The sequence below is a fragment of the Sinohyriopsis cumingii genome, chromosome 13 (genome assembly GCF_028554795.1).
Source record: "Sinohyriopsis cumingii isolate HCF-2022 chromosome 13, ASM2855479v2, whole genome shotgun sequence".
NCBI lineage: Eukaryota > Metazoa > Mollusca > Bivalvia > Unionida > Unionidae > Sinohyriopsis > Sinohyriopsis cumingii.
In genome coordinates this window covers 66,295,291-66,317,297 of record NC_142973.1, presented here as the reverse complement: position 1 = coordinate 66,317,297, position 22,007 = coordinate 66,295,291, and the positions used below count along the sequence as shown (strand labels likewise).

Here is a 22,007-nt window from a genome sequence, read left to right as displayed (position 1 = left end):
ATAAAGTCATCTTTTCCTAAAACTTCAACACATTCAGTACATGTCTGTATAGGTCTCTGACAATTAAATATTGGCAACTTAGCAATGTAGATGCTAATGCGGACAGTGCAGTTGTTACGCGAATTGATTTGAATTTTTTTTATCCGTGTTTAAAATATTTAACATAGATATTTTGTTCGGTATCATCATTTGCAATCATCCCATCTTTGTCTTGATTAATGTGTTTTACAAGATAGCCTACATAACTGTCATATATGTAATAATGACTCTGTTTTCAGTTCATGTACCCAACAAAACATAAAATATATTTTGTACTAGATACTTTACATATTAATGCTCTACACCATTCTCACAAAAGTTCTGCAATGGGTTCAATTTGGCTTTAAAAATGGCCAATAGTGTGACTTTTACATTTCGTACAATGCCGCCTAGCTGACGACTTCATCCTTTTCTTAAATCAGACTTATTCCTCTTTCATTTACATCCATCTTGTGAACAACTTAGAAAATAGTCGAAAATCTGAACCTGCGTTCTGACACATGTTCTATCCTAGAACAACGTTCATGTGGAGATTTAATGACCCGACATGCTTTTCTCTAAGAAAACTCGACAAAAATTTAATCTCAAACATTTAAATACGCAATATTGCTTTTAAAACTTCTTTTAGAGCGAATAGTTTGTGCATCCCAACTCTGTGCCAATCATAATGAGTTATATTCTATCTGATGCAGACTGAATGATTAAATGAAACGTATTCACATAATTCTATAGATCAACTGCAGTGGTTCATAAAATAATCCTTGTGCAAAATACGAACTATCTTTAGTGGAACTAATGTTGTTATTAAGTGTGATGGAAAATAAAGGTGTACATATTGTGCTAGGTGTTGAACATAATAAGCTTCTGGTACTTAATTTCTTTCTTCATTATTAATTTGCTTGTGTTGTTAATGATAGCAGACGTTGACATTTCATTATGCCTCAAACTTACTAACAGATCCAAATTAGCATTGCTAAAATCACGAACATATTATTTTCAATAGTTTTTTCAAACATGCGTCCTTTGATGCAAAAATAATAGACTCTCAGCAGTTAAATTTTCGAAATCTCTTTCTCTTTTAATCGATATTCTTCTTAAAAAGGTTTTGTTTAAGAATTCATCTATGGTTCAATTAGACCCCGATGTCTTGTTTTTCTGTGCTGATTTTATTTCTCTAATTGTCTGGTTTGTTACAAACAATATCGTCGTATCTATTGTACTCGTTGATGACCAAAGTGGACTTGTTAAGGTTGATTTAATTCGTTTATTGTGTCTTATGTAATGTTTAGCTTACTAACAACAGATGTTGCAATTTAATCATGCCTTAAATATTTGTTTTAGATCCGATTATCCCTGAACTCTTTTGACCAAAGCCTGTTAAGGTTGCGCTAAACTCACACCTAACGAATAACGACACCTGTACCTAATCATCCAATAAATAACCCAGCTGTTGTTATCCAGGTTCAACTCAAAGCTGTTGCCATACCGCCACCACCCACGTTTCGTGTTTTGCCTTCATTAGATTCGCCTCTCGGGACGAGACTCCACCGTCCGCGAGCCTTTGGCACACCTTATTGGAAGATTTTATCTTTTTTGTTTGGATTGCTTCTTGCAACATAAATAATTTGGTCATGAATTACTAAGAGGAGAACATTAACTGTTGCACCGAAGGTGCAATTATCTGTATATAATTAAAGGTTGTGCTATTTATAATACAGCAGCAATTTTATCAGTTTAAAGTTCATTTTATTAACTGGATAAAAGAAACTGAAATTTTTAGTTGTATAACTTTTTCGCCATCCCTTACCGTCAGATGGACCAATTTTGTAAAACTCAATCTTTTTAAAAAGCTTGTCAAGAGGCAACAGTAATTCATATAGCACAATGTTGCATGGTACATTTTTAATTGAAATGTTTTCTTTCCTTTCTTCTTCTTTTTTTTTGTTTTTGTTTCAGTCAACATTCCCTTGCATTTAAATGCTATTCATTAGCTACAATGGTCAAGTATTTAGTAATATAAAATTCATTGTACTTTTGTCGCATATTGCCTAAACAACATTTTCCTATTGCCTCTATAGTGATAAAAGGTTTATCTTGTAAACGTCCACGTGATATCAACTAGTCAATAATTAACTAAGTCAAAATAGAATAATTATCGTGATAATTTCTGCATTACCCATGGTAGGTCTATATTCATAGCTAACGACGTCTTCAGTATCATGACATAATAAATTCAAGTGCGGCATAGTTTACGGGGGTTATGCTAATATTGTTTCACTCGGCATTCGTCTGTATGTAAATGCTATTTATCACCATTATAGATAAAGCCTTTAAGGACTTGGATTGTTATGTGCTTCTTTAATAAACTGTATTGTCTACCATATTATATATATATATATATTATATTTTGTCCAATGTTTATCAATTCATCACCTTCGATTAACGAGATACTTAAAACAGCAAAAATCACCACCTACCAAAAATCTGTTTGTGCTATTTACATTTGTATAACTTCCTTCCCGTAGTGTGATTTCGGCATGCTTTTTGAAGAACTAAAATAAATTGTTAGGTGCTTCAAGTATTTAATTATACTGAAAGTGGTGGCTAAACTTTACAAAACCTAAAGAAGGACAGTTAGACACTGATCATGTCATATATTATATGCATTATTTCATCTCTCTGAGAAACAGAGAAATGTTTTCATCGGTCTAAAATGAACATGCATGGAAGCAATAGTGAAAAAGATAGAAGCCTATCAGATACAGATGACTTTATCAATGAGGAAATGTTTAACAGTATTGTGATTTGTCTTTTTATCTAAGCCTTCATTGTATAGGATTATTGGCTCTTAAAATTAGACACGAAGAGAAAATTTACTTTTCTTATTGGAGTGTGCATAACTCAAACAGAAGTAAACCAGTCACATACAACTAATACTGTGTTAAATAAGGTCACACATGATTTTTCCTTACAATGAAAAGTCTGTTGTTGTTCTTAATACAAGTATGAGATATAGCCAACAACATACGAAATTTGTGTTAGTTTCAAATATAATAACTGACACTAATTAAAAGTGACATTAAAATATGAAAAACTATGCGCGTTGGTTTGGTTTTGTCACCAGTTTTAACACCTTTAGATGAAATAAATAATATCAAAAACAAACACAATATATACATATATAAAAATAGTAAATATTGTACAAGAAACAAACCAAAAACCAAATGATCTTTCTTAAATGAAAGGATTCATGCACATATTCTGATTATTCTATTATCATTTATAACAAAAAATATTCATAGATTTTAATTCATTTGTTGCTGACAGAAATTCTCGAAGATTCACCAAGTTTAATTAAGTTTTTAACAATAAAAGCCCAAGTATGCGGCCCGTGAAAAATGGGTATAGACAAGCTCAAATTCATTCCTCACTTCTGCAGTTGTAATTTGTCTCTATTTCATTAACAGAATGAAAGGCCAAGGATGTCGTTAAAGATTTTGCTTTTTCAGTTTGATGATGTAACGGATACACAAGAAGAACAAGTTGGTAACACATAAGTTTTCCCCAAGTATCGCACATTTTGATGATGTCACTCCGACTGGAGGTTATAGACATATACAAGGGGGAAAAATGAAAACCTTGGCATGAATGAAATTGAAACATAATTTGCGGGCAAAGCAACCTTAATATGCAACACAAAACCTCTAATGTGCATAACAAGACTGCAAAACAGTTCGGAACTAACGGAAGGCGACATTAAAACAATACCACCACCCAGCACAATAGCACGCCAGACTGCAAAAGAGCTGAGCAGAACACAGCTTGATTCATATAATTTTTCTCAGGTCGATTTCAAGAGGCATAAAATTACATCTGCGCTGGAACAGCATATTAATGTCATGTAGGTTAGGATTATTAAATGTGAAAATCAGAGAGAGAGAGAGAGAGAGAGAGAGAGAGAGAGAACGGTGATATTTTTACTTGCCTGGTGTGTACATAATGATGCAGATAAAAAGAAACTATACATTCTTTGGCACAGTAAATTTAATACATAAAAAATATCTGAAAAATTCATAACTTGTGTGCTCAACAATGTCAGAAAGAAACCTTAGCATTCCATGAAAATTGCTTTTAATGAAACAAAGTACAAATTTATATACTAAATATGCGTGAATTTCAACTATACAATAAGTAATACACACAAAGTGTGTCATCAAAATTAAACATAACATTCGGTCATTTACGTTTTGTAAATTGTATTAATAAATTCAGATATTAAAATATCATTCTAAAGAAACATATATGAATAAAAGCGCATACGTCAAATACTGTACAAAAAAAACAAACAAAATCAGATTATCTTTTTCCGGCTGTATTAGTCATTCACATGCAATGATAATTATTTTAGCAAATTTAGATTAATATATAAATTTTAATTTATTTGTTATAGAGAGTAGTTCCCGAAGCTTTTCCAAAGTTGGTCAAATATATAAATACTAGAGGTCCATGTACGTTACCCTTTTCCCATGAAAAATGGGGAAAGACAAACAAACAGTGTAATTCATCAGGGACATTTGCCCCTACGCTTTGTACGTGACTTGTATATTTAAATAAACGAAAAGTGGCTTAAGCCGAATCTGATTATTTTGATTACTCATTTGAAAATCCTTGGTATAAACATGATCATGTAAATACACATCACATATCAATTAACGTTACTGTAAAATTAATGATTTTGGAGAGCAATACGACGTGTTTGTGAGGTCACTTTGTATGTTTGAAGATATCACAAATGACGTTTTGATGACTTCACATAGACTCTTTTATGATCTCAAAATCATCTCTCTAGTCTCATGGAAAAAGGATATAACTGCAAGCCTTGGTATACATGAATTGCAGTACCATCTGGAGTAAAAGCAACAAAACACTCCTTACATTTTAGAAAAGCAGCAACCGTAAAATACAAAGGAAAATGCTCCATTTTGTAAAGCAAACATAAACGTAAACATATTTCAAGGAAGGCGACATACCAAACAGGCTTAGGTGGAATTGAAAAACACATAATACAATATGTCTCGCAGGTGTCATGTGAGACACCACATTGATATTAAGGTAGGGTAGAGTAATCATATGAAGGAAACCAAGATTAATAGGTTGAAAATCAACCAATCAGTGAGAGAGAGAGAGAGAGAGGGTATTAATTATTCCACGGAAGCCTAAAAAGTACATTTATTCAGATGAAGAGGTCCGCGCAATTGTTTTGGAAGTGAAGAAGGAGTCCTGATACTGAATTAGACATATTTTGACAGACTAAATAGTTTGCACCTAAAAACATTTTTGAAACAACAGAATGTCCCTGTTATCAATGTCAGAAAGATACCGTACGATGTAAAGACATTTCCGTTGTTGTTATTAATGAAAGACTGATATATAGTAAAGAAAGTAAAAATAATGTGGTCAAAGATAAAATAAATAACATGTACAAAATTTGACATGTAAATATATAATAAGCTCTCTACATGGGCTTTGTTAATCTTTGGAATAGGATTAAAAGGCAATATCTATTTTAATAAATACAATATTTACACTTCTACAAATATAAAATATTGTTCAAAGGAGAAATCAATGTCCCAAACTATACTTCTTAAAGAAAATATTAAATTATGCCCATGTAATCAATGCCTTTAAGAAATTTAGATAAATACATACGTTTTAATTTATTTCATGTTGAGACTACTTCTTGAAGCGTCAACAGATTTGGCCTAAGGTTAAAGTAAGAATCCAGGTAAAGATACTATCCTGGAAAATAAATGGCTACAGACAATTAAACAGTGAAACTCGTTACCATTTCCATATAGGTTACATATCTGAAGTAGGTGGCTTAATATACTCGTTAATGATTATTTAATTAGATCAGCTTTTAATTATCTAATATGATACATTTGTAAATCATCTGTTCTGTAATGGGAGAGTTAAGAATTACGTCATCATTGTTTATGTCCACTATTAATGCAGCAGCTAAATTTTCCTTACCATAATTAAAATTTTCCTTACCATAATTATAATTTTATTTACCATAATTAAAATTTTCCTTACAATAATTAAAATTTTCCTTACCATAATTAAAAAGTTCCTTACCGATTTTAAAATATTCACACAGCATGTACAGTTTAATGTTTCCATTGTCCTCATTGTGCTCTACAATGTTTACAATTTTCCAAAGCTGCATCGGGGTTTTGCTGCCAATTGTAATAAACTTTTGTTAGGCAACATGATGAGTCGAGTTTGGCTTACAATTTATAATGGTCTCCCTAAAATTAGCACATGTTTGAAAGGAGTATTGTTCCAACTATATGATACACGTTGCGCACATTTTGACATTTAAATCCAAATGCATGGTTTCATATCAGCCTTAAATGTAATGTTGTCACTTCCGCCATGGAAAGGATCTGTTAGTTACAACGGAAGTGACGAATGGGCGTCACCTATTAATGCGTACTAAATATATACTAGACCCGATTGTTATACAAAGTCAAAACATTAAATTATTGTAAGAAATACAAATATAAAACATTAAGGATCCTTTTAATGACTATGCAAATGAAATTGAGAAAAAATTTGAAGAATATCATTAAAGAATTAAAAGTGGAGAGCTTCCAAGAGTTATTTAAACATTATTCACAACAAAGAAGACAGCTATTTTAAACGCAATAAATGTTGCATAAGTTGTCAAATAAAACTTGAAGCTATTAGCTTGTCGAAATGAGCAAAAATCAGATTAAAAAGTTGAACAAGATCTTAAACATGAATCAAATCCCACAATAACGGTGTATTGCAAGAAAGGTGGGATAGTGTTGACAACAGAAACTCAAGTTGATGACTGTCTGACACAGTCAGAAATAACTGTTCAGAGAAGATATTGTGAGTATTGATAAAAAGATAGAAACATCGTACCATTAGGTAAAAGATTGAAAAGATAATTTACAGAAAAAAGGTTCAACAGTTACTACAACACTACACAACCATGCTCAGCCTCGAACTACTCAATCTTCTCATCCTCCACCCACCCACCACACCTCTTTGCACTCCACCTAATCCAACTGCTCTCTCTCTCTCTCTCTCTCTGCTTGTCCTGCTTAAAGCGAAACATTGTTTTACAAAATCATGAATGACCTGAAAATATGGGCAGTTACATGTCTGTAACAGCATCATTCAGGTAATCTAATAATTTATTTGTTTGAAAGTACAGGTTTTCTTTTCCTTTTCCATCGTATAACATCATATGCTTTGGAATTAGTGAGTTTATTATTTGTACTGGTGAGCGAAAGTACAAAAAAATCATATGGCAGAATCTAAAGCTTAATAAACTTGAACAGACATTCAAATAACAAAAACAAAAAAAGAAAAATGCAGACATTCCTATTAACATAATTGGTTATTTGTTTACTTCATTTTGTTTATTGACGTTTCTACATCATTGGGTATTATCGTGCACTACAAAGTACACAACATTATGACATATTGCTGTCATCCTCACAGTCCTTCGTCTGGACCTAGATTATATTCACCTCGTCTGCCTTTCTATCCTGAAATTTTTGTCGTCGTATCGTTAGAGAGCGTTCATTAGCAATGGGAAACTGTCCATGTCTGCCTCGATATTATTTGTAGAGTTTAACCACAGCTTAACAAGAAATCCGATGCATGTAAATTGTTTTTATACCCAACGATACCGGCCACTTATATGTCATGGACACTCGGTTGCAGAAATACATTGTCATCACCAGCAGCATAGTGTAATTTCACTTTCAAATTTTTTAGTTATTACTGAAATTTTATCATAACGTTTTCATGTGTGTAACCTAACTGTTTTAAAATGAATAACCATATTAACTGGTGAATAGTATCCAATACTGTCGCAATCAACTACATATATGTATTCTGTTGTGAATGTGTGCACGTAATATTCATCGAACATAAGACCTTACGATTTTATCTCGCCTAGTAATGCTTTCATCTGTTAAGATAAGACCTTATGATTTTATTTCGCCTCCTAATGATTTCATCTGTTAAGCCGTTACTACATTTAAGAGGGAAGTAAATGCTGCCAGTATGTCCATCTTTGTCTGTCATATAATTAATTTATGAGCTGATATTATTTTCCATATTCAACGGTACCTGTTCAATAATTATGCCCATATTTATAAGTACTAACAAAACTCCAGGTATGGCCTCCAAAAATGTTGGTACGCAGTTTTCGTTCTTTTAGCATATTATCGATTTAGGTTTTGTTTTTGCCCTTTTGAAATCTCGATCCAGAGTGTGTTGTAATTTGTAACATTGTTTGAGATGAAAAAAATTTATTTCATGACTGTGCTCCCTGTATTTTATTTGAACACGTCAGTATCATATAAAGGTATTGCATATGGAGATAAATATAGCATTGTTACATTGATTGAACAGTTTGCTGCTTTCAACAAAATCGTATCACACTGGTATCAATTCAAACAGTCATCATTGTTTAAAATTTGAATGTCAAGTTATCAAAAATATTTCTTGTCTTGCAAGTGGAATTTTGGGTTTCAGCGAAGTGAATTTTTAGATCATTAAATGTATTTGATATAATTATTTGGTTGTGCTAAGATAATCAATTTGTTGTATTAAATTAAATGCGTGGCAAAGATACGGTGATGTGCACGTTCATTTAGTCAATTTGTAGTTCATTATATTCTTATAGTGGTTTCTTTTTCAATCATAATGAGCATCTATTAAATAATTTTCGAGAGTCACACGCAGCTCTTTATTGCATTTTCTTTCAAATCTTTTCTTTTCATCCTCAGTAGTGTCTTTAATTCTCATTCATTTTATGTAACCTTTGCAACCATGGTGTTTTGCATTTCATTCTCTTATTTCCTCTAGCATTTATTCTCTGTTGCATTTGTAATATTTTTAAACTGAGTGAGTCTCAATGTTGATTTTCCATTCGTTTATGTGGTTTTGATTGCACTGACTGCTAGGAGTCAAATACATGTTCTGAAAAAATTGCATCTTCAGAATTTTTTATACGCACATAACGTGAGAGGTGTACTAGATTTTACTTCATTGACGTAGTGTATACACTCCTCACATAGCAAATGATTTTGATTAATGTAGTGGCATTTCTTTGTAACGGAGGGTTTTATAGACATGGACATTTTATGTTCAAAAATGTAATTCAGGAGAAATGTATCTGATCGTACAGTTGCTACACCATAGTTGAATTAAATTGTAAACACGTAGAAATGCCCTCATTATTATATCAACATGTATGTGATTTAATGACATTATCGCCGATTGTATTCACATTATCGCTGATTGTATTCACATTATCGCTGATTGTATTCACATTATCGCTGATTGTATTCACTATATGATAGACTAGCTTGCAGTCGTTTATATTCTCAACAGTTTCATCTATTTTGTAGATGAAGTTGGAATCAAATTCATAGTTTTTTATGTTATCTTCTTTCGTTTCTTTTGTGATTTATGTATTATCTTGCTAGGACTTTTATGTAGATTGCATTGCAGATGAAATTGTCATTTTTGGTACTGTGTTGTTTATTCACGATTCTTTGGAAGCAGTTTCTTCTACCTCTCTGGTATTTCACATATTTGGCAAGATTTAGCTCCTTCACGTAAATCACATCCTAGAAACTCGTTAGCTTTAAAAAGGTTATAACGCTCCCTGCTACTGATATTCATGTTTTGGTTTTTGATCCTCTCTCATGGAGTGATGTCTTTTTGGTATATCGTCTCAAGAAAAGTTAGGCATCATTGACACATCATTTACTTAATGGTACAGAATCGCAATACCCTATGAGTTCCATAAGTACTTACTTACCGTTTTTCTTCCGCTTGGTCATCATGATATTGTAAATTTGAATCAAGTTATCTAGTTTGCGGTATAAAGATAACTCAAACTCAGAAAACTTCCCGTCCGTATTCTCTGTCTTCAAGTCCAGCAGTTTTTTTTATATAAAATAGATGAGATCGCCTAAAATTACTTGCCCTACTTTAAATATTCATTAAGTAAAATCAGAACCCTGGCACTTACACATACTGTGTTTTATTTATAAACTGGTTTTCAATTTGTATCACTCCGAACGACGTATCACTTGACTTTTAATCGAATAGGTTTAACCATATAGTTTATCTTTTATTGCTTGTCTCACATGGATAATTGTCTATTGAACTGCAATGAGTGGTATTGTCTCACATGGATAATTGTCCTTTGAACTGCAATGACTGTTATGATTTACATCTGATATTTTATTATTCGTGCTGATGTTCCAAACTGTACCATATTTATCATTTTCTTTTCTGACAGGAGGTTTTTCACAATCGCACCCACACTCACACCGATATATATATATATATATATATATATATATATATATATATATATATATATATATATATATATATATATATATATATATATATATATATAATACTATCATACAGGTAGGAGATTTTTTAATACGTAGTCCACGGAGATTACAACCTTACAGTACGAAATAAAAAATCGTTATTTATATTAAAATATTAATTCTGCCTTCTATTATCAAGCATACTTCTTTAGAATCCAGGGATAGCACTTTCCGTGTTCCGTCTGGTGTATATTTATGTATACTTATAATTTTTTTTGTTTCTCTCTCTCTCTTTCTTGATATATATATATATATATATATATATATATATATATATATATATATATATATATATATATATATATATATATATATATTATATATATATATATGTGTGTGTGTGTGTGTGTGTGTGTGTGTGTGTGTGTGCGTGTGTGTGTGTGTGTGTGTGTGTGTGTGCGCACGCTTGACCGCGAATGAATGATTTTTTTGCAAGAGAAATGATTTGGATAATTCAATAGAGTGACATATCAGATATATTTATTCGATAATGTTATGACCAAGAAATCTGAGATATATTCAGACACGTGACTGATCTAGTATGGCTGCCTCGCATGCAAACGAACGAGAACCACGATACTACAGACGCGCAACACAGAACAGAAACGGTTAACATCTAACATTATCGCGCGGAATTCCATAAAAAGGTCTACTGCTTAAACTGTTATACATTTTGCTGGCCAGTACGTCTGTGCATGAACTGTAAAGAATATGTGCTTGCTCCAACTGAAAACGGATCTATTTATCACGTGGGTTAAAATAGTGAGGTTTTCACCCAATGGATAAAATGTATATTATTAACTCGTTTAAAGCAAACATTCTCTCTGATAATGTGTGTGTGTGTGTGTATATATATATATATATATATATATATATATATATATATATATATATATATATATATATATATATATATATATATATATATATATATTTGCTTTAGGATATCCTTCGAATAAGAATACAATAAGTTAAATAGTGCAATTGCAGCGGTATTATTTTCGTCTTTTACTTTTGGTTTTGTGTAATAGTCAAAATTATAATGCTTCTTTAAAACTGACTCGATGATACAACTGGGTTTCATGTTCGTAAAACTATTTGACAGATAAACTTTGAACTCAGTTTACGTTTTATAAATTTAATTTGTACAAAGTGAACATAATTCGCGGGGTTATGAATATGTGAATGGAATTCTACATCACAGTGCGACTGGTCAATAGCAGCATCTGAAAAATCAATAAAGTAAATCCTTCAGTTTTCTTTTCTTCTTGTTCCTATTTAAATAAAAAAGAAAGAAGAGAAGACAAATAAAATATACAGGAAAGAAAAATGATCCTGATATTAGATAATGATTTATTTTTAACTGTTTGAAATTCACAGTTTAAACAGATTTTCAGAAGACAATTTACGTTTTAACTACAAGGACAAATACGACGAAAAAGAAAAGAAACAAACAAAATAAATACATATGTTGCTACAGTTAGCAACAAAAACATCACGGGACTTGAATTCGCGTGTTAAACACACGTGATTATCACGATTGTCTTTAGAGTGCACAAAGTTTACAGAGCGGTGCATCTGCCGTGCATCGGCCGCTGTCATCATGGTCTGTAAACATGGTCTGAAACCCTAGGCCGGCTATTGCTAACATTGAACAAGTACCGATTACATGACAAGTACCACAAAGAAGCCGTTCACAGATGGAAGTGAAAGCATTTGTAAATAATAATTTGTTGTAACATAAAACAGATTTCCTACCTTAGTAACGAGAAGGACAATTGCATCTGCAGCCGTATCTCTGTTTGTATTCATTGCCGTAACACTCTCTGGTATGACAGAGGGATACGCCGCATAATCCCGATTCCACACCGGATCCAAGCCGTGGATCAACAACACCAGGGCTGCCACCATTTAACCCAGGATTCATGTCATATCTTTGCCCTAGTATAAAGGATATTAAAACAATATAATAAACAAGGAATGAAATAAAATAACATGCAATAATTTTTTTTAACACAAATTATATCAGAGTATAATTGTGTCCTTTTATCTTATTTTTTAGAAAATTAAAATTAAAAGGTTCTTTCACGTTGATTTTTAATTTTTTCTTAGGTGGACACATGCATATATGGAATATTAGAAGGAATGTACGACATACTTACTCCTTGCACATCAGTTGTTGAAAACAAGACCGTTAAAGAAGCTCATGATAGTAATTTTGATCAACAGAAAATATAATAAGAGAACATAAAAAGGACAAAACATTTAGTTCCGATGACAAATGTTCCAGATAGAAAGTACCTACCAACAGCGGATGCCACCATCACAAAGACCAGGGTCAAGGCTAAAACTGCCTTCACCATTATGTTTCGGGAAGAGATTCTCGATCGGATCAGAGTGAAGATGTCATGCTAAATTACTTCTTTATATACATATGCTTGCCAGGGCGACCCCTGGTCAATAATTGCGAGTACATAAATAACCACCTGTCTATGTGTAACCCATATTTTCATGACATAATTAATGTGCAATTGCCCGCACAGTCCTTTTTTTATACGACTTGCAACAGTTCATTTTCTCGATGTCATTTCTCCTTTTCTTAGATTCTATTATTGTTTTCTTCTAATGTGTGAAAATGTTATTATATAGATAACATAAATGAAAGCATTAGTTGTCCCATTGTATAATATAACCAGACAGATTACAAAACAGCTTTAGTCTCTGAATATCTTTCTGAAAGATCTTAGACAGCCGTTGCACTTAAGTGCGTTGTTTTTATTGCACTTCTGACGAAACACTTCTTAATTAAGGTAATATATCATCCTGAAGGAATCAGGTTACGTTGACGGTTTGATGTCAAATCGTACCAACGACCGCTTAAATCCTGCTGGATGCGATGCTATAACAAACATGATCAAGCTATTTTATTATTATTATTTACGCGACCTATAAAAGTCAAAATGAGGACTTAGGTTCAATGTAATATACCTATGTTTATCTGAAGCTCGTTATCGTGAACATTATTGGATATCTATTCGTGACTTTATGCATTTCATGCAAATCGTACAGGAAATAATAGTTTGAAAACAACGATTGAGTCTGTGGCTACAATACAAAATTGCAGGATAAGAGAAAAAATAAAATCCTACGATTTACAAGTGGAGAACTTCAGCTATTTCAATCTGTTCTACAAGAGTTATTTACAAAGTCAGAATGATTAAAATTTAGAATGATTAAGAAAGCAGAGAAAATAGTTGTTTTTAGTTTGATGAGTATCAGTTCAATAGGCTGATCTCAGATTAATAAAATCATAAATTAAGAAGATTAAAAAGAATATATGATTTTGGGACGTTTCGGCCAAAAACAGAGTCGGTCCATAACGAAATCGGACAAGCCATTTCTGCCCATTACTTAATAGACCTATCAATAGGTCTGTCCACGGTTGATACCGGTGAAACTATCTATGAGTCAAGTTATGAAATAAAGACAAAATGCTCGAATTATATTTAATCAAAGGATGAATTTCGGGTAAGTTTTAAAGCAATTTGTCTATATATTTTGTTCCCGAAGAGAACTGAAACAAAAAATCATAATTGAGCAATTTACATCGAAACTGTCATTTTGAACTCAACACAGGCCCTCATTAGTTTAACTAAATACTCCAGATTCATTAGACTGATACGTTTTATATAAATGAGAAGCCAATAAATGAAACTTTAATAAGTTAAATATCGCTAATGTTAACAAACTCTTTAGATTAAAAAAATAACAGAACTGATATTTAAATAAATCCTGTTCCTGTGTAAATAGTTATGCCCATTACAGTGTTTTCTTCACAGTTTGCCGTGTATCTCTAAACTATTAGCCAGAATATATCTTTCTCTACCATTCTGCTTCCTCCCTTTATTTATCAGCAATACAGGATTAGATGCCCCAAAAAATTATAGTTTTGGAAAGTTCGGTAAAACTTGTCCAAACTAGAGTTATCTTCAGTTCCAATATTGTTCTGCAAATTCCCATTATGAAAGTTTTCGATAAACTCAGGCACCTGCAAATTAAACGGAAATGCCATGTTGTGTTTATTTGTACTGCAAAGAGAATGTATTATATTGATATAATCTTCACATCAGAACCTAATATAATAGTGTATGTCTACGAAGTAAATCGCTTGAAAGTACCTATGAACAATGACACAGCTTGTTGCTCAAAATGAAACCAGGTGATTAAAGTTCTTCCCTGACGACTATTTAACTATAGCCTTGGTAGCTAGACCTCTTGAAGCATAAACAGAAAAGATACAACAAAGTAGAATTAAAGCTATCATGACTCGAGGTTTAATGGGGTTGCATTCTAATGTTATGAAAATATTTCACGCGAAAAACATTCTGTGGCACGGCTCTGAAAACAAACCGGCTTTAAAAAAAAAAAAAAAAACACAACAAACTCTTATGCATTTATCTCATTCATCCATTTTATCTCTCCAAAATGGCGGCGCCGAAGGCCTGGTAACATACATAGATTGTAATAAGTTTGAACTAATATACATGTCAACATGAGTTTTTTTCAAACATCATTTACATGTTAGGTAATTATGAAATTAATATCTGTCAAATGATAGAGAGTGAGCTTTTTCATGGATGTTTTGTTCAACATTTCTATAATCTTACCTATTAGGAAGGTGCGGCCTCCCTTCATATACACACATATATTAGTGGAGATACACCGGAACGGAATCCTACTTAGAACGTGGAATTAATACGTTTTCCAACAGGATATAAATTAATCTTGTCCCCTTTCTTGGTCAGCATTATGAGGTGAAACAAGTTTTGTTGATTGATTGATTGATTGTGAATTTGTACTGAGCTTCAGCACGTAAGGATGTATAGCGCCAAAAAAAGTCGTACGAGGAAAAATCATTTTTTTTAGTAAGCAATGAGTAAGTATTTACTCGTATTATTTTTATTGCAAATTTTCCTGTGACCTAGTGGTCAGCGCGTCCGCCTCGGATATAGGAGGTCGCGGTGTCGAACCCCGGCCGAGTAATACCAAAGACATAAAATTGGTACTAGCAGCTGCCTCGCTTGGCGCTCAGCATTAAGAGGTTGTGTTAGGACTGGTCGGTCTGGTGTCAGGATAATGTGACTGGGTGGGACATGAAGATACATGTCTGCGACATGATGCCCTAGTGCTAGACACCACTATAAACTGTCACACTGCAGACATCTTAGCGATATGACTGAAAAATCATTAAAGCTACATTACATCTCAAACACACACACACACACACACACACTGCAAATTCATTATCATTATAGATGGGTTTGAGGATAACTATTTTCTTTATCAATGTTTTGTGCAACGTTATCGCAAGTACACACATTTTGTATATTTGTATATGAATCTAAGACTTAATTTGTACGGATTTTATTTATTACGGGTCTGTTTGGTGACCAGATATATGGTTAGGCCTAAATCGAGACTTGGACGTTGAGTAACTTTGAATCAGCTGAATTCTGAATATGAATCAGTTTTCTTCATCATACACGACCGCTCTGGTGGCCTACGTGGTTAAAGCAACCGCCTCAGATGCGGGGGGTCGCGGGGTCGAACCCCGGCCGAATCATACCAGAGACTTCTAGAACGGTACTAGCAGCTGCCTCGCTTGACGCATTAAGAGGTTAGTATTAGGACTGGTCAGCTTTGTGTCAGAATAATGTGACTGGATGGACATGCTGCTACATGCCTGCGGCATGATGCCCCAGTGCTAGACATTACAATAAACTGCAGCCATCGTAGTGATATGTCTAACATTGTTAAAGCTAGGTAAAAACAAAACAACATACACACACTTCATAAGTGAGCGAATGATGTGTTTCAGTCGCCCATGCGCACCTTGTCTAATAGGACCTGGATAAGTTGAAATCTGAGGCATATGTGCCAACATGGGCCCTGATTCTAATAATAGAACTAGCAAAGATTGCTTAATTGTGGGGATAAAGCTTTCCTTAACCAGATTAAAATAGATCTCGTCGCGTAGGCACCTGACAGGTACATACCATTAATCATACAATAAAGTCGCCAGTAGCGTGTATAATGCATTAATGGGTCAACCATCAGAAAGTCACTTTCCGAAAGCTTAACTACTTGTTATGATGTTGCCGAAAGCTTTGATTGATGTTCATAGTCCATGCATCTGTAAATACAACAAGGTCACCAAAACAGAGCCCCTGATAGGCGTATATATCTCTCCAAGTAGCTTCGATGCTTGGAAATGTCATCTAAAGATGATATAACATTCCTTAAGATATGAAATGAAAACTGGTTGAATAAAAACTAGTTCAAATTTTTTTATAAAGTGAACGAGAAAATATTTTCATAATTCACTGCATCATCTGTAACGTTTGGAATAAAATTTCTTTAAAATCAGGGTGTTAATGTGTTATCTCCTCAAATAGCAGCAAACAATAACAGCCAGTCTAAATAAAATGTGAGCATTCAATCCATATTCTGAATCATTTGTCCAAAATGACACACGATCTCATTAGGATAAAATTTAATCTTGCTTAATAACTTAATCGACCTGATGACAGAGCTGTGCATGGTATATTGAGCTAGATTTCATATCGAGCATTGTTTTCTTAAGATTATTCCCTATTTGAACTTTTATATCATACTTGCAATCTTAACTACCAATCTAATTCTGGACTCTACGCCAATGATCCCGAATGTTGTCCCCCATCACATATTTGTTTCGGTCATTTTCTTGGGGGATAATACAAAGAATAAGGCACAGTTTGCTGTAGTCTACCGGTATTTAGTTTGAAATGCAAGACACTTTTCAAATGTTTCGAAAACAAATCAGCGTAATTTTTCTATTCTGTTAATACAATTATCATACCTTGGTCCCGACTTTCGTCTTTTCTTGTTTCACATTAATTACATCATCCAAGACTTATATGATTTTCATGGTTTAGATTTTCAATAGAACCCAACCTCTATACGTTTGTACTGACGCTACATCTTAACAACAATGTTAAACACAACTGATAAACCTGTTTGTCACACAGACTGTCTTTAACTGACATCAAAGATTCTAGGAGTCGTTTTAATGTTGTGTTTGCTGTGTCGATGGGGGGTTTAGTATTTAAAAATTGTTGTACACAATGTACGCTATTGTCGCGCACAACGCATTAAAGTTTTAATATAGCCTTTATGTTACTTTCGTGAAATACAAATTAATTTTTATACAGCTCTTGTTTTGCTATTTTCTGAGTGGATAAACCGACATTTTTAGTTTAACGTTATCTTCATTTGTTGATAACAGCTACCCTTTATGTCAATTTCCTGCACATAGCAGTACTAAACATTGATAAAGGTATGGTGTATATTTTGTTGAGGTTTTTTTTTGTTCGAGATTATCAAACTGTCTAAAAGTTGCATCAGATGAGCAACATTTGATTATGCTTTGTAAGGATGGGACCGTAATCTTCCCGAACAAACATTGTGGCTTACTTACATTGTTCTATCAGATTGCAAATAAAAAAACATCATGTCTAAAACTTGTGCATAAATGTATTTGGCCAGAGCTTAGAATGACTTTCTGAGCACTTTCGGGGTACAATGGGGTGGTGGGTGGTGGGTATGATGCCATCTACATAATGACCAGAATTTTATTCTGTTGGGCTTTTTGGTTCGGATTGAGTGTTTCTTGTCTTCTTCATCCAAAGTTGGGGAGAAAACTAAGCATGTCATATTTTATATTTTTAATTTATTTACATAAAAATATTTAATAACGATTTTTCGATTATTGCACAGTAGTGGAACATTCTGTGAATAAATGGAATTCGTCATTACCCGGAAGATCGTCTGCGATATTATCGACGACGTTTCACTCATGAGTACCGCACGCATAGTCTTTGGCAAATCTATGGACTGTAAAGCAAGAACAAAAAATCAATGAAGTAACTCCGGGTTTCTTTGTCAGAGATAAATCAAAATAAAAAACCAATAATTTCTTTGATAGGAGTCCACATACTCATTACATTAATTTAAATTTGATTCAATCCTAGAAACAATACATATTACTGAATGATATTTGTTCCTGACATGTAACATTTTGCATTCAATTAATCGTTTAATTTTAAAAGATTGAACTTGAATTGTCATTTACCTTTGAGAAAAGTGATTTTAAGTCTAGTTCATCCGTCACACATACTTTCTGAAAGTAGTGATGATTTTTCTCTGATATAGTTATGTATAAAAAATGATTAATTCAAATACACTGTGGCAAACTTATAATCATGAATACAGTACAAATAAAAATTATATTATGAAATATGCCATCATATGGATGTGGATGAAGACGAGTATATTTTTAAAAAATGTATCTGTCCTTATAATTTTTAATGGTAAAAAGCCTGTCCACAAAGATTTCACAAGGAAAGAATAGAACAACTCATTAATAACGTATTACCATCATTAACATATTGCAAAAAGAAGAAACTTTATGTTCAGTGATACAATCTAATATACAGAGAAATTGTAGCATTAAAATTCTTCACCTTAATACCGGGTGTCAACACCACAGTTGCATCTACAGCCGTGTCTCTGGTTGTATTGATTGCCGTAACACTCTCGTGTACGACAGAGAGACAAACTGCAGTATCCAGTTCCCACTCCGGACCCACCCCAAGGGTCCACACGCCCTTGCCCTAATAAAATGAAAGATAATCGAACGGGGCATATACTTTTACACTACTATATCTGTCATTCAACATGAATTACATAAAGTGTTATGAATGTACTTTGCATGATGCATGTTTTAATCTAAAAAACTTTGTTGTCAGTCCATGGAATGAAATTAACTGGTTATAATCCATTTATTATTATTATTATTATTATTATTAGTAGTAGTAGTAGTAGTAGTAGTAGTAGTATTGAAGTATTGTATTGTATTGTATTCCTTCAATCGGATTCCTGACATAAAAGCTGTGAGAGCAGTAGTAGTATCAAGAACTGTGATATATGTAATTTGTTTTGATGAAAAGATTTCGCCAACTTTTACTTGATATATGTCAATCACTTTAAAAGAAATTCCGAGTGTATTGAATTGTCTCTTTCCTTAAACGTAAGAGTTATTTTCATTAGATTTTAATCCGTAAATACTTTCGTGTTGTAATAAGTTGCATGTTGCTCTATCTTCAGCTAGTAGAACGGTTTATAATCTTTTCATTGTCACTGAACTAAATCAGGGGTGTTTGAATGTGAACATTTGAACCTTTCTTTAATACGCATGTCTAAGACCTATAGCTCTTAATATAATACACGTCACAATTTAGATTGTTTTTATATTGAAGTACTCACCATAAACGGATGCCACCATCACACAGAGGAAGAATGTCAAAACAATCTTCATTTTCTTCTTGTCAATAAGAAAACTGCTAGCCAACAAAACTTCGTCTGGTCCGAAGAGAAGCGACCTACTTGACTGTGACAATATTCTCTTTATATACAGTAGATGGGTTACAGATATCAAGTATTACGAAGAATCAAGCGTCACGTGTCAAATTGTTACATTAAGTTTAGGTTTTAATTGCGTGTATGATGATGAATGTTGTCCGTCAAGTTGTATGATCATGTGCGTGAAACTAAACGCCCGCAGACACTCCAGTGACTTTATGCATTAAATTATGATTGATGAATAACAATAAATTAAAATTCTGGTTTATAATTAAGGATAAATTATATATTGTAACCATTCTTGTTGTCAGACGGTGCATAATGAATCACAAACACGTGTTAGCCATCGATTTTGACATGTACCGACTATTATAATCTTAGGAAAAGAAACACATTTGCCAAGTTTTCAAGGACTGGATTGGAAAGTTGTATTTATATGCACTTAATCGTCGAGTAAAATATCTCGAAGGATGCTTCTATATTTTTCTTGCGTATTCGAATATACCAGTTAGATTTCTCACATTTATGAACTTATATGTTTGGTGTGTACCAAAACTTTAATCCATCGCGTGAAAAAAATGGTTGGTACATTTTTTGTGCTATTAGGTGCGCATGCAGATTTATGTATCTCATTAAAATATATAGCAACATCACAGCTCATTATAGTCACATGTAGAATATATATGTCATTTATTGGTGACATCGCGGTCATTAACATCCGTACAATAGAAATATATTAGGTCATTTATGAAGCGGGGGACGAACGGGGAGGTCTTTCGGAACCAAAACAGATGATAAAGATTAAACGGCAGGAAAATCGTTGGCGGGGCCATCATCGTCTCCTGGGTTGCCATTTAACCTTAGTATGCCACTGAGTGTATACAGCTGTGATATCGGCTAATGTTTTAACTATTTGCAAGTCAGGAATATTTCAATGGTTTTAATTTTTTGGATGAATCAAATGTAATGGCAGACGAACATCTATAAAGAAACAAATATGAATACAGGCAATCGTTCAGTATAAGAAAAAGATGCTTTTATTCAGGCACGATTTACCATGTTGAAGACACAAATGCATGTTATCCCTCGACTTTGACATTCAACGACTATCATAACCTAAGGAGAAGTAGATTTCCTCTGTTTGCATGAACTAAGTTAGTTGATGTGTTTGTATCAATTCACTTGTCATGAAAACATTCATTTTTGAAGGCTGTTTTAAGATATTTTTTGCATAATAAAAGATATTTTATTTATGATAAATGCACTGAAAATACTAGGCGATCGAAATTACTGCATTTAATTCAAATATTTACAGCTTTTCTGCATACAGTAAATGTAATGCAAAGTCGACATATGTCATCATCGATTAGTCCCATATGAACTCTAAGTCTGGTAGTCATAATAACTCAGTTATTAACATCGGTAGAAAAAACACAAATATTTATATACAGTCTTCATGTCCTTTATTGGCCTATTTATTCATTTCTTTTCATTTTACTTGACCAGATTTATTGATAGATGAACGCGAGTAAAGTAATAAACGAGAATAATTTGGGATTGTTAAATGGAAAGAAAAGAAAGAAATTCCTTGCTCTTCCAACGTGCAAAATGCCAAAGTTCGTTAAAAAGATTGGGACTTGTGTAAGCGAAATCTTCACTAAATCACTAAATGACAGCATTCCTGCATCTTTGTAATTTCAATTCAGTGACCTGCATGCCATGAGCTAAGATAGGCCATTGCTGAAAACTGAATAACCGACAATCGAACGAACAGGAACATAGGCGACCATGTCAAAATTGTAAAGTAAATATTAGTATTAACGTCTTCAGAGTAAGTCTTACAATTCATTAAGCGAATTCACCAAATCTTTTAAAATATGTTTAATTCTATAAAAGTGTTATCACAAACTAATATTACAATTTTAAGAAATCACGTTTTGGCAGCCGTTTGAAACAGTAAATTTCAAATTTTTAATTTATATAGGCGTAAAATAGACTATAGATCTACAACAACGCTATAATGTTCTGAAAATTTTTGTTTTG

The 22,007-nt window shown here is 33.0% G+C and overlaps 2 long non-coding RNA genes across 6 annotated transcripts; both read right to left on the bottom strand.

Annotated features, from left to right (window-relative positions):
* Positions 1-11,627: 11,627 nt before the first annotated feature.
* Positions 11,628-15,297, bottom strand: LOC149785753 (uncharacterized). Of its 5 annotated transcripts, XR_016413531.1 has the most exons (4): positions 12,811-13,411; positions 12,416-12,446; positions 12,264-12,376; positions 11,628-11,731 (listed from the first exon to the last, which is right to left on the bottom strand). It is a non-coding gene; the product is annotated as an uncharacterized LOC149785753 (long non-coding RNA). The 5 variants fall into 5 exon arrangements; XR_016413529.1 differs by lacking the exon at positions 12,811-13,411 and adding an exon at positions 15,173-15,297 and having other exon boundaries at positions 11,628-11,779; positions 12,264-12,446; XR_016413530.1 differs by lacking the exon at positions 12,811-13,411 and adding an exon at positions 15,173-15,297 and having other exon boundaries at positions 12,264-12,446.
* Positions 15,298-18,256: 2,959 nt separating this feature from the next.
* Positions 18,257-20,030, bottom strand: LOC149785752 (uncharacterized). The gene is made up of 3 exons (XR_016413526.1): positions 19,869-20,030; positions 19,067-19,216; positions 18,257-18,437 (listed from the first exon to the last, which is right to left on the bottom strand). It is a non-coding gene; the product is annotated as an uncharacterized LOC149785752 (long non-coding RNA).
* Positions 20,031-22,007: the final 1,977 nt, after the last annotated feature.